The 12,893-nt window shown below is 44.6% G+C and overlaps 1 protein-coding gene and 1 long non-coding RNA gene across 7 annotated transcripts in view; both read right to left on the reverse strand.

The window, feature by feature from the left end:
- Positions 1 to 12,893, reverse strand: part of LOC311587066 (sperm motility kinase 2B-like) — an 85,921-nt gene that overhangs the window by 27,501 nt on the left and 45,527 nt on the right. For 5 of the 6 annotated variants that reach the window (XM_084763505.1, XM_084763503.1, XM_084763502.1 and 2 more), the window contains 2 exons: positions 6,980 to 7,095; positions 6,376 to 6,861 (listed from right to left, as the gene is read on the reverse strand). The exons of the other annotated variant lie outside the window; for it this stretch is intronic. The gene's annotated coding sequence lies outside the window, so the exon portion shown is untranslated. Of the gene's footprint in view, positions 1 to 6,375; positions 6,862 to 6,979; positions 7,096 to 12,893 lie in introns of those variants that run through there. 6 annotated transcript variants of the gene reach the window in all.
- LOC311587068 overlaps positions 1 to 12,893 on the reverse strand; it is a 74,937-nt gene that overhangs the window by 1,317 nt on the left and 60,727 nt on the right. The window lies entirely within an intron of this gene.

Raw genomic sequence — 12,893 nt, forward strand, 5'->3', positions numbered from 1 at the left:
GTCGTGACCCCTTTGGGGGTCAAACAACGTTTCACAAGGGTCACATATCAGATAGCACGCATATCAGATACTTACATTATGAGTCATAACAGTAGCAAAATTAGAGTTAAGAAGTAGAAATAAGATAACTTTCTAGTTGGGGGTCACCACAACATGAGGAACTACATTAAAGGGCAGTGGCATTAGGAATGTTGAAAACCTCTGGTCTAGAGTCTGACATCAGGCGGTTTATTTTGCATACAGTATGGGTTTGGACAAAAGCTTCCTGGTGACAGTTATCTCAACCCCGTGTGCACAATAAAGCCTATAGTCTGACGTCATCAAACTCTGCAAAGTGTGTGGCTCTGCTGTGAAAATGAGTTCCGTAACTCAAGAGCCGAGGATCTGGCGTGGTCTCTGATTGAGATAGCGTAGAGGTCACTAGGGTAGAAAATACACGTGAGAGTGCAGAATCCTGACTACTGGACCGGGATGCTGCAAAGGGGGCACTTCAGGACTCTAGGAGGGCAATCCTAGCAAAGACCCCTAATAATGGGGGATGCAGATCTGAACCAGCCATCTTTTGTAACCAGGAATCTTAGTTGGAGTTTCTATTGCTGTGAAGATACAGCAGGCCCACGGCAACTTTTTCTTTTTTAAGTTTTTATTGATCCTTTATGAGTTTCACACCGTGCACCCCAATCCCTCTCATCTCCCTGTCCATCCTTCCATGTTCACCTAACACCCCTGCAACCTCCACCCAAAAGGAAAGCCAAAAGATTAAACACACATGCATACACACACACACACACACACACACACACACACACACACACACGCATACATGCACACACACACACACACACACACACACACACACACACACACACCTCCTAGGTTGTCATATGCAGCCTCAATATGAGGGGAGGTACCTAGCCTTATTGGGCTTAATAGGCCATATTTGGTTGATATCCCAGGGAGGCCTGTCCTTTTCTGAAGGAAAATTGAGAAGTGGTGGATCTGGGGTAGGGGAGTAGGGGGAGGAACTGGAAAGGGAAGAGGGGAAAATGTAATCAGGGTGTGATATATGAGAGAAGAACACATGTTTAAAATATGTACACGTGACATCCCCCCTAAGGATGGGCTCTATCGACTGAAGAGCAATGCTCAAGATACAAGTCTAAGGAGGGAGAATTCAGGATAAACATAATTGCCTGGGGGATTCAGGGATGACCCGGTCCTGTAGGTAGCACAGTCTAACAGGCTATTAACTGCACACACACCCAGGCTTCTGGGTGGGAAACAAGACTCCACACCCCTTCTGCTGGGGAGGCGAGCTGCGCACCTACCACTCCTGCTCTCCCTGTGCTGCTGGCAAGCTTGCTCTCTCTACAGCAGGCTCTCTCACTGAGCCTAGAGTCTAGTGCAGCCAGGCCAGCTTGCTTCAGGGGTCGCTTGACTCTATTTTCTGAGCACTACGATATCAGGGGGTCAGCACCCTCTCCTGCCTTTTATGTGAGTGCCAGGAAGCTGATCCTCATGCAAACATTTTAGCCACCAAGCCACCTCCTTGGCCCCTCCTTTTAGATTTCTTCTGGAAAATGCTAATACTTCTGGCAAAAGATGAAGACTTTCCAAAAATCCCAGATATGTGCTCTTGTACTTAAAAGAGGTGACCAAACAAACTGTGCGTAAGGGAACAGGAAACAGGTAAAGGCACGTTCAGCAAATGCACAAGTGACCATGGGTAGTGACGGGACCATCACAGAAATAATTCAAGGCCAAAAAACCACAAACTCTTCAAAGTGAGGGATCATAATCCTTGACCAAATGCTATAGTGATGAAACTCTGTTCGTTGAAATGGGCGCAAAAGAAAGAAATATGGTACAATTCAAATATATACAAATTCAGAAGCAGGCAGATAAATGTTTGAGGATCCTTGCTATGAAATGTTATGAAGACTTTCAATGTTTTACACCTGATGATACTGGCCTCAAGTACAGACCCTCAGCCATGACTATACAGGAGCCTTTGAAAGGCCTGGCACTCATTGTGACTAAGCTGGCCCTCATGGAAGACTCCCCAGGCTCTGGTGTATGACCAGGGAGGAAATACGGGCTTCTCAGGAGGCCTCCGTAGCTTCACTAACGAATAAGAGAGAAAGTGAGGCAAAAAAGGAAAAGTCAGACGTGAACAAATAAGAGCAAAGGCAATGTAATGTGTGCTTCATATGTCTTCACATGAGCAGTGTATAAGGTGGAAAACAATGTGAAAAATGGACTTTGACTGTCCAGTTCAGGAGCTGTGGAGGATGGTATTTGAATTTGTATGCATATTTTTCTCTGTGTATCCTATGTCAAGTCTCTCAACAAAATCATCACTAAAAATACACAGGATGAAAAAGTCCACATCTATTTGGTCTATGCTTATCACTGTTAAACAGAACTGACAGAAGCAGCTTACGAGAGGACAGGTTTATTCCACCTCCCCTCAGTTCACTGTGAAGAGATACAGATGCTTTGTTTAGGACTGTGCTGTGTGAGGATGTAAAGAAACTAGAATTTTCGGGCTGGAGAGATGGCTCAGAGGGAGGTCCTGAGTTCAATTCCCAGCAACCACACAGTGGCTCATAACCATCTAGAATGAGATCTGGTGCCCTCTTCTGGTGGACAGGCACACATGCAGGCAGAGCACTGTATACATAATAAACAATCTTTAAAAAAAAAAAGACAACAAACAAAAAACGAAACTGGAATTTTCCTACACAACTGGTGAGAACTTATCAAGGTACAGCTATACTGAAATGTAGCCCGGCTGGTTGGTTAAAGATTTAGGCATTCAACATATTTACCAAGAGAAGGAGAGATACACACCCTTATCGGGAGTGGTACACATGCAGGCTTAATCTGCTTCCATTTCAAAATTATTTATTTCTGTGTGTGTGTATGTATGTATGTGTGCATGTGTGTGTGTGTGTGTGTGTGTGTGTGTGTGTGTGTGTGTGTGTGTGTGCGCGCACCGCAAGAGTGTGGGTGCCCATGGAAGGCAAACACATGGCTTCAGATCCGAGGAGTTAGAGTTATAAGAAGTTGTGAGCTGCCTGATGTGAGTGTTGGGAACTAGAATCAGGTCCTTTCAAAAGCAACAAGTATCCACTGAGCCTTCTCTCTAAATTCAACTTTTTGTTAAAAAAAAAACAACAACAGAAAATATAAGCACCCAGGCTCGAGCTTGGGTCCTCAGGCCGCCCCTGCAGCACTTTACTGGCAGCCTTTCTCCCTGTCCCACGGCACCAGGGGTTTGTTTTGCTTTGCTTGTGTTTGATTTTGTTTTTTGAAAAGGTTTCCAAAGATGTCTACTTTTAAATGCACAGGTATGGTTTTGAAACCTTGGCATTTGAGGCCAGGAGGCAAAGCAGCACATGCTGTGCGAGAAAACAGTAATGGTTGAAGAGGAAGAAGAGGCTAATCACACACACCTTTAATCCCAGCACTCGGGAGACAGAGGCAGGCAGATCGATGTGAGTTCGAGGACAGCCTGGTCTACAAAGGGAGTCTAGGACAGCCAAGGCTGTTACATAGAGAAACCCTGTCACGAAAAAGTTAAAATAAAACAAAAACATAGCTTTTTAAATGCCCTCAAACTCACAACCACAGTCAACAAAATTCACTGTGTCAGTAGAAAAGTTTGTGTGACTCAAAATGTCTTTTGTTTGGGTACCTTTTGTTTTCCGTGTGTGCGTGCATGTGTGTGTGAAGCGTGTAGTGTGTGTGTGTGTGTGTGTGTGTGTGGCGACCAGGATGTGTGTGCCACAGTAGGCATGTAGTGTAGAAGTCAGGGAAAATGTTTGGAAGTTGTATCTTGCCATCTACCATGTTGAGACTAGGTCTCCTGCCCTGCTGTTCCACTGTGGATTCCAGGTCAGCACACCCTGGAGCTCCCAGGAATTCCTCATCTCTGCCTCGCACACTGCCACAGGGGTGCAAGGATTACAGATGCTCATGGCTCCCACATCTGGCTGCTACTTCTTTGGTTTAATGTGAGGTGCAGGAATCAAAGTCGTCAGGTTGTCAGGCAAGTGCTCTTCCCCATGGAGCCATTACCCCGGCCTTGAAAGAGTGTACTGCTTGATTAGCTGGTTGGTTTTATTCTAAAATCATTTCTGTCCATCCTGAGACATTGCCTACTTGCAGGTATGTTTTACCCTTGCCTGCCTTTCCTACTCACTTGACTTCCTCTCTTGCTGTGGCCCACCTTAGCCTCTGCTGACCGGGAAAGCTGGCTGGAAGGTCTCCAGGCCAGAGGTGGGGGAAGTGTTGGTGCGCTCAGAGCATTGTATTCCTTGTCTTTGTTTCAGAGAATGAAAACTCAGTTTGGTAATCTTCCCCAGCCTGAACGTTTCTTTTTACTCAACCAAAATTCTGTTTATATAAGTAACAACCATACCCCTATAAACAGGACTGGACTAATTTTCGTATTGCTTCTAGGTCCATTACGGTATTGATAGCAGTTGGACTCTGTGCTGAAAATACCCAGAATTGTCAGCTCAAAGAACCAAGCAAGCAACATAAATAAATAACAAGGGGCCTGGAGAAGCATCTCAGCACACTTGCATTACAAACATAAAGCCCTGGGTTTGAATTCTAACACTGAATAAAACTGGATGTGTTGGTGCACACCTGCAATTCCAGGATTCCAGGGGTGGAGACAAGAAAATTAGGGTCATCTTTGGCCAGACCTGACTACATGAGACCTTCTTGTCACACAAATTGAAAATGTAAGAACAGCACTATCTTCAGGCATTCCTTGATTTGAGGATGGAGTTGGGGGCTTCTTTGTTTCACTTCTTGGCTCTGCCAGCCTTTGGGGGCTTTCATTTTTCCACACCCTTGTTTAGCCCTGACTGCTCCAGCCCATAATCTCATAAAGTATAGAAAAGGCCATGCAGCTGACTTCAACCCCTCCCCCAGCAAAGGCTTCTTGTGCCTCACTTTCTCTCATGATGTCACATGATCATCCTTGACTCTGTTCCAGATCTGGTACTTATGGCCCAGGACCAACATTTACCCTGTTATTTGGGGGTCTGCCAGAGGCAAACCACAGTGCGCTAGAGTAGGTGACACTGGTGCTCTGCTGCTGGGTCCATCTCAAGTTTCTGGGGCTTGGTTCACGTGACGTCCTTTGCTGAAAGATTAGCTACTTCCCCAGACATGCTTGGGGAGGGAAGGCTTCCCATGGGGATGGACTAGCTCACATGGGGATGCGCAGCCCAGCTCTCTGCCCTCTAAGGAGGACACTCTATACTAGATCCATGCTCAAAAGCATCCCGTGGGATCAGGCTTAGTGGGACTTTCCTCTGGAACCATTACCTTCTATTTTCCCTGTTCTATCTCTCCTACGGCTCCTTTATCCATGGCAGGGGTGTCTGGATAGCAACTCTTTCGAGAAGCCATTACTCACGCAGCTCTACTGTAAGTGCTGCTTCTAGCCAACCCAACTAAAGGCAGATAAGCATAGTACAAGCATGCCAGGAACAATTTAATTGACCCAGATTATGATGATGCCATCATACATCAAGGACTATGTTATGTACTAACCGAGCTGATGAAACACACACACACACACACACACACACACACACACACACACACACACACACATACATACACACACACACACACACACACACACACACACACACACACACACTACTCCTCCTCTACAGTCTCAGAAGATGGCCATCTTTAATCCCTATTTTGAGAAGAGGAAGCTGAATCTTGGGGAAGGAATCAGAACTGACCCACCTCTCATTGTTAAAAGTAGGCAAAGCTGCATAACGAGCATCCCTCCTTCATCCCAGGTATTGCTGACATCAGTCCCATCTGCAGGACTATCCTGTAAATGTATATCGGACACTACCAGCCTTAGACAGGCCACCTCCTTCAGTTCTCACAGCTGCCCCATGTCACAGAGATGAGAAAAGGTTAAATAAAGAGCATTCCAAGGGACGACAATCTGGGCTTGAAACATCTACCTGGAGGTTCGACATTCTGCATGTACTTGGGTCCTGCTAACTGAAGGCCTTCCAAACAGCTGTAAGGAGCCAACTTTTATACAGACACAGGAAAACTGAACAAAGGAGTTTTCAACCCTCTCTGAGCACCGACTTCCTAAATAGGTAAGAAGTGCTGAGAAGCCTGGGTCATTAACCACACCTCAGTCAATTTAAGTCAATTCCAAAAATTGCCAGAGGCAGATATCAACTATCTCTTCTTGCTTTTGAGCTGAGGGAAGATACTGAAAATCACATTTTAAATTGTGAACCATTTTTCTAACTAAGTAAACAGAAGTTAGCTCTTTTTTTTTTAAATGTATTTGTCACAATTTCCCTATAGTTTATTTATGGTCTGGATCTCTATTGTCTTGGCTCCCTGAAAACACGGTTGTCTCTGTCTTGTTTGTCATTGTACTCCCACTGCCTCGCCCCAACATGCCAAGAACGTGTGCTGTAAAGATCTCTTTAAATGAGTACGTCTTCTTCTTCAAGGAAGGGCAGAGCATCCACACCAGGCTAGGTGTCCTTGATGTCCAAGTTCCTTTTAAGGAGAGAATTAAATGATCAGGTTAGAGGTCTGCCAACTCCCCGTGGTTCTACCAGTGATTAAAAGCCAATAGTTCCGTTATTTTGTTCTGTTCTGAGGTTTCTAGAACTTAATTCCGTCTTGTAAATTGAGGTCAGAAAACTGGTAGAGAATCGAAATCCTCTGGGCTGTTTCTTTCTTCCGGAGACCACGGGAGCCATCAGCGCTGTCTTAATGAATCTCCACTCTATTAAACCGCTATTTCCTTCTGCGGCCTCTCTTGCTCAGAACAGAGGCAAGCTGTGGAAAGGAACGGAAAACAGAAGGCAGAATGAAACTGAGACACATCCTCCAAGGGGGTTTCTCATTTAATTGATTTTTTTTTCCTGAACAAAATGCTCTCAGATGGTAGGCTTACATTGTCAAGGGGGTGACAGGTGGGGAAAACATAACATCCGATAGTGGTCCGGTCTAGAGAAACTCAGGTATACACTGTCTGTTTGGAGCACCGAGTCTCTTGCTGCTGCTGGGAGCCTGGAAAAAATTTAAACTTAGAAAATCAACTTAACTCAAATGGGAATTAATTAATCATCTTCTCTCCAGCCTCCGATCACTATGAAGTTCCTCATTCTATTGTTTCATTATCTTCTGCAAACTGAGGTGCCCACCACTGGTCCCCCACCCCTCCACTGCAGTGCTGATGTGATGGGCTTGCTCTGCACCTGGATCATCTAAGCATGCGACAGAGATGAATTCATTTCAGCCACACAAGGACACAGCAGGGCAGGCGGGACCACCACACTGGTTTTGCAGAGGAGGAAAGAGGGGCTTAAACCAGCAAGTGGTGTGCAAAGCCCCACATCCTAGGCAAGGGAGGGGGCGAGACCCCAGCTCTGGCAGCTCCCCTCCATCTGGGATACCAGCCTCTTCTTCTTTTCCTCCTGGAATCCTGAGTGGACATCAGTCCACATCCTCTGCGAGGCCCCAGTTGACTCGCAAAGAAGAGGAGAGTAGCTCCTCTCCTGTGGCTCCCAGAGAGCTCTTCAGACTCTTCCGGTCACAACGCGAGTTCTTCATCATCACTTTTTACGTGTTCCCCATGCAACTTGCTCAAAGATGGAAAGACCTGTTCTCCTTGAAGTATGCAGGATGTTTCTAGTAATTCCTGGCCTACAGCCTTATGGGATTTTATCCTTCTAGGGGATAGTTAACAGTATTGAAAGACTTTTTTCCTGTCACTGTTTCAGGAGAGAGGGAAAGCTATTGGCTTCTACAGAGTAGAGTTCAAAGGGCTAAATACCCAACAAGACAATACATAGGATGAGCCAGACAAGAAAACATTGTCCAGTGCTGGCTCTCAAGAAAGCTTAAGTTCAAGGCCAGCCTGGGCTACATAGAAGAGATCCTGTCTCAAACAACAAAACAAGCCAGATGTCATGCTCAGCCCAATAACTCCATCTATTTGGGAGGTTGAGGCAGGAGCATCACTCTAAGTTCAAGGCCTGTATAGACAACATATGAAGACCTTTGTTTCAAACAACAACAACAACAAAAAGGCAGAAAAAATGCAAAGACTCCAAGTTCAATCTCCAGTTGTGAAAATCAAAGACAAGAATTGTTCATTCTATCAGAGAGACTGGTTCAATTTCACTGTTATTACCACTCCGGGGGTGGGGGGATGCTGCTGAACCCCAAGCTCACCCTAGAGCCTGGTCATGGCACGCACATTCAGTCCTGTGGCTTTCAGGCCTCAGGTTGCCAGGGGGATATTTGAAGGCCCAGGCTCCACCCTTGAGCACCCAGCTGAAAACTCAGACAGTCAAAGATGGTAAAACCATCAGGAACCTGCTGGGGGGAATCTGAGCAGCTGCAACCTTCTGCCTTTTGTGCATATGGCGTGTGAAGAACACAGACAAAGGCAGGAAACCTTGTGTGGCCGAATATCATTCCGAAGAGAAGCTGCACGGATTCTGTTGTACTGCAAATGCTATGTCCACTGTGGAGAGAAAGCATTGTCAGAGATATAGGGCTGCTCGAGTCTGAAGGATAGGAAGTGTGAATCATGCACGGCCCTAAGCAAGCAGAAGATGTGTTGTTAAGTTGTTTAAAGTAGACTATAAAGAAAGCGCAGGCTCAGAGGGAGGAAGATTACAGTAGAGTACTCAACAGTGATTTGGGAAGGTCTAGGAAGAAACAAATGGACTATCGATAGTTATATAACATTTATTACATAATTTGGGAGACTGAAAATAACGAAGGGCATAGTTTGTGACAATTAATAGTTCTGGAAGGGTGTCAGTTTTCTGTCAACTTGACACAAGCCTGGGCATTCTTAGGATTGGCCTGTGGCCATGTTGTCAGTCATTGTCTTGATTGCTGACTGGTGTGGAAAAGTCAGACCCCTTGTGGGTGAAGGCATCCTGGGCAGGTGGGCCTAGGATCTGAGCATGACGTGGAAGACTGAAACTTCGGTTTCTGCTCAGACCCGGCTTCCCAGCTCCCACCGCGACTTCCCTTGATGATGAGCTGAAACCTCTAACCCAAATAAACCCGTTCCTCCCACATTGTGTTTGGGGACAATGATAATCAGAACAGTAGAGAAGCAAACCAGGACAAAAGAGTATCAACTGAGACTATGCCAGGGAAACTGGAAACTTAAAAAATATCCTATGGCAACATTCAGTGTTATCCAAGCCGCACATGCACGGCATACACACAGCCGTTTCTTACTCCTGTGTCTGCAGCAGACATTAGTAATTGAGTACAGATCCCTCCCTAGTTTGAACTAGTGAACTGTTCTCAATGGAACATCCCTACTATTGTCTATAAACTGAACAGCACTACATGAGAGCAGACTGTTCTCCCAGCAAACGTCCCACGTTCCCATTTGTTCAATTCATCTCTGTCTTGTTCTCCCCCCATGCCTCAGCTCTCTCAAAAACTGAGAATCCCCCCATTTTCAGATCCCTGTACAGAGGGAAGATCCTATCCTCAATGGTTGCTAGACAATTTTCTGAGTTTTTAAACATCTGTGCTTTTAAAACGCTTTGTGGTGTTTTATCAATTTAGTGTCTAAGGTCAATTAGGCACAAATATGACACTTGCTTTTCAAGTAATAGTTAATAAGCTAGAACCCTCAAATGAATTTCTGCATGTTGGAAGTTGTAAGGTTTGATTAGCATAGGGATTTTTTTTTCCAGGGAGAGATTCTGGTTTCTTTCTTGGGAAATGCACCGGAGAATCCCAGTGTGCTTGACTAACAACAACTAAACTGAACAGATCTAACTAAGGACAGTGATGGATCAGCTCAAAGTCACAGCAATCATGGGGCCGTATCTCTTTGTGAATGTTAATATTCTTCCTGCAGCAACTTAGGAGGACAAGGTCACAGGGTGGGACAGGAGCTTCTCGAGGACGATACACTAATTTGGCTATTTCAACCATAAAAAGCATCGGTTACCTGGAAGCAAGGTATCTATCTTGTGTGGTAAAATACTGGGCCAATTTGCCAAGGAGTAATCTAATTCCATATTGCTGTCCAGGGAACAGTATGATGTTTCCCACTGAAGTTTTACATCAAGCTCCCAAATTGGACTTTAACAGAATCCCGTCAATGCAGTGCAGTTTGCATGCTCACTAAGAAATGTAGTACTTCATATTAATCAGTCTCATTCAGTGTAAATTAAATGTTTGTTGCAAACAAAATACTATTTCAGCTGTAAAGCATTCTCTCTTTCAGATTGACAACTTATAACTAGCCTAAAAATGTGTTTTATTTGGTTCACACAATATGGTAGAAATTGTGTTTTCTAAAGTATTGAAGTCTAAAAATTATGAATGCTTACACATTAAATCATATTTTAAAAAAATAAATTTTAAGAAGCTGAAAGAGTAAACCTAGCAACACTGAGTATCCTCTCACCGGAAGACACTGGGCATTTTCCAGTTATAACTAACTTCACTTGTTTGTCGTGTTTCCTTCTAAACCCTGAGGTATTGTGGTTTGCAATTTCTGGTTTAGCTTAATAAGTCAATCACAAAGGAATCAAGCATGAAATTGAAGATGCAGTCACCCAGGAGTGTATTTTAATTTAAATTTAACATTAACCAATGTTCCAGGCTAATGATGAACATTATCGAGGTACAGAGAGAGAGAGAGAGAGAGAGAGAGAGAGAGAGAGAGAGAGAGAGAGAAGGAGAAAAGGGGGTGGACAGAAAGAGAGAAAGAGACAGAGGAGGAGAAGAGACTTGGGTGCCTACTATGTGCAAAAGTGATGTCATGTGTTTTCATAACAACAGGCTCTTACTTGGTTTCAGATAGCACAGAGACACACAGAACAAAGCCATAGGAGGGTGCACTGCAGAGAGAGAATCACTGGCTCAAATTATAGGAATACTGATGGGAAATATTTCTTTCAGAGTTTTAAAGGTACCTTTTACAGGCTTAGGCTGGAGAGAATACAGATGAACAATTTTCCTTTTGAGTTTGAAGAACTATTTAGGAATGATCACACACACATTTAGAGAGACAGAGGGAGAGGGGAGAGGGAGAGAGAGAGAGAGAGAGAGAGAGAGAGAGAGAGAGAGAGAGAGAGAGAGAGAGAGAGAGAGAGACCCATATGTATTTTTAGGACAGATACTAATTCTGCACAGTGGCTTGAAAAAGTGGGTCACTCGGAAGACACTAGGGAAGGCCTGGAGGGATGGCACAGTCAGTAATGTGTTGTCTTGTAAGCCTGAGAACTGGGAGCTCACAACTGGGACCCACATTAAACCATAACATCCAAACTCTGGGGAGGTGGAGACAGGTGGTGAGCTTCTTATGACTGCTGGCCAGCCTATCCTGCAAGGCAAGTTCCAAGTCAATTAGAGACCCTGTCTTAAAACAAACAAACTAATTAAATAATTATTGATGCATGGCACCTGAAAATGATAACTAAGGTTGTCCTGAGCCTCCACAGTCATGTGGACACTGGTTCACTTGCACCTGCACACACACACACACACACACACACTTAGGGAATACTTTGCTTTGCTTCCAGCCACTGCTATTTACTAGCCCCTAATTCCAACACCTTCAAAATCATGATGGTAACAAATATGTGCTGAAAGTGATTTCCATCCCATGGACACTCATCTAGAGAATGTCCCTTTGCACAAGAGTATCTGTGCTTCGGGAGAGGGTCAGCCTAGATCATTGCACCACCATTAGGAGCTCAGAAGAGTCTCTCTTAGTTGTGCTGATCCAATTCATGTTTGACAGGATGCTGAAAGAACATCTGTTCCTCAGAGTGAAAGAACCAAATCGAAAAAGAGCTCACTAGATGGGAGCAGGAAGCACAAGGCAAAAGATGAGCACTGGCTTGTCTAAATATTGCTTTGCAAAAAAAGAGAAAGCCATCAGAGGTAGGAAGACAGCTTAGTTTGGTGAAGTGCTTGATGCACAAACAAGAAGACCTAAATTCAGATCCCAAGAACATCAATAAGCAGCCAGCCATGATGGTGCATAACTGTAACCTCAGTCCAGAGGAGGAGGCCCTAGGGGCTTGCTAGCCAGCCAACCGAGCTGAAAGGGAAGCTCCGGGTTTAGAAAGAGACCCTGCAGAGAAAGTGGAAGACACCTATGTTGGCCTCTGGCTTCTACTCATGGGTACATAGATAAATGACCTAGAATATTGGAGAAGTTTGTATGAGCAAAGAAGTGACACATAAAGAGACACTAATAGAGAAAAGCTGCTGGCTTATAATAACAAACATGCACCACACACCAGCTAAAGCCACAGAGGAAATGTGTTAGATCACATGTACCGCAGTCTGGGGAGGAATTATTAATATTACCCAGATTTTTAATAGTTAAAACAAGTGTTGTCCCAATCTTAACGGCTTTCAACAACAAACATTCATTTTATTTTATTTATTTATTTCCTTTAGGTCCATGGGAACCTGGACTTGGCTGAGCCAGATACACTCAAAACTTGTGTTGATCATGAGAGCTCTGACCACATCAAAAGTCTGCAGCGGCTAGAGCAAAGCCACCTCACAGCTGGAAATACAGACACTTTGAGGGCTCTACTTGAACACAGACTGTGAAGGTCATTTCTACCCACTGGATATTGGCCATTACAGCCCTGTGACTAAGGCCACCACAGAGCATTCTATCCTGCTTACTGAAGGGTACAGTGGCTGAATGAAAATGTACATGGATGTGTAATTGTGTGTGTTTCCGTGTATGTTTGGTTGTGTGTGTGTGTTTTGTGCATGTGTGCAGCTGCGTATGCCTGAGTGTGCATATATATGTGGAGGCCATAGGACAATACTTAGTGCTGTTCTTT

Source organism: Acomys minous (assembly GCF_964271855.1).
Source record: "Acomys minous genome assembly, chromosome: 16".
NCBI classification, from domain to species: Eukaryota; Metazoa; Chordata; class Mammalia; order Rodentia; family Muridae; genus Acomys; species Acomys minous.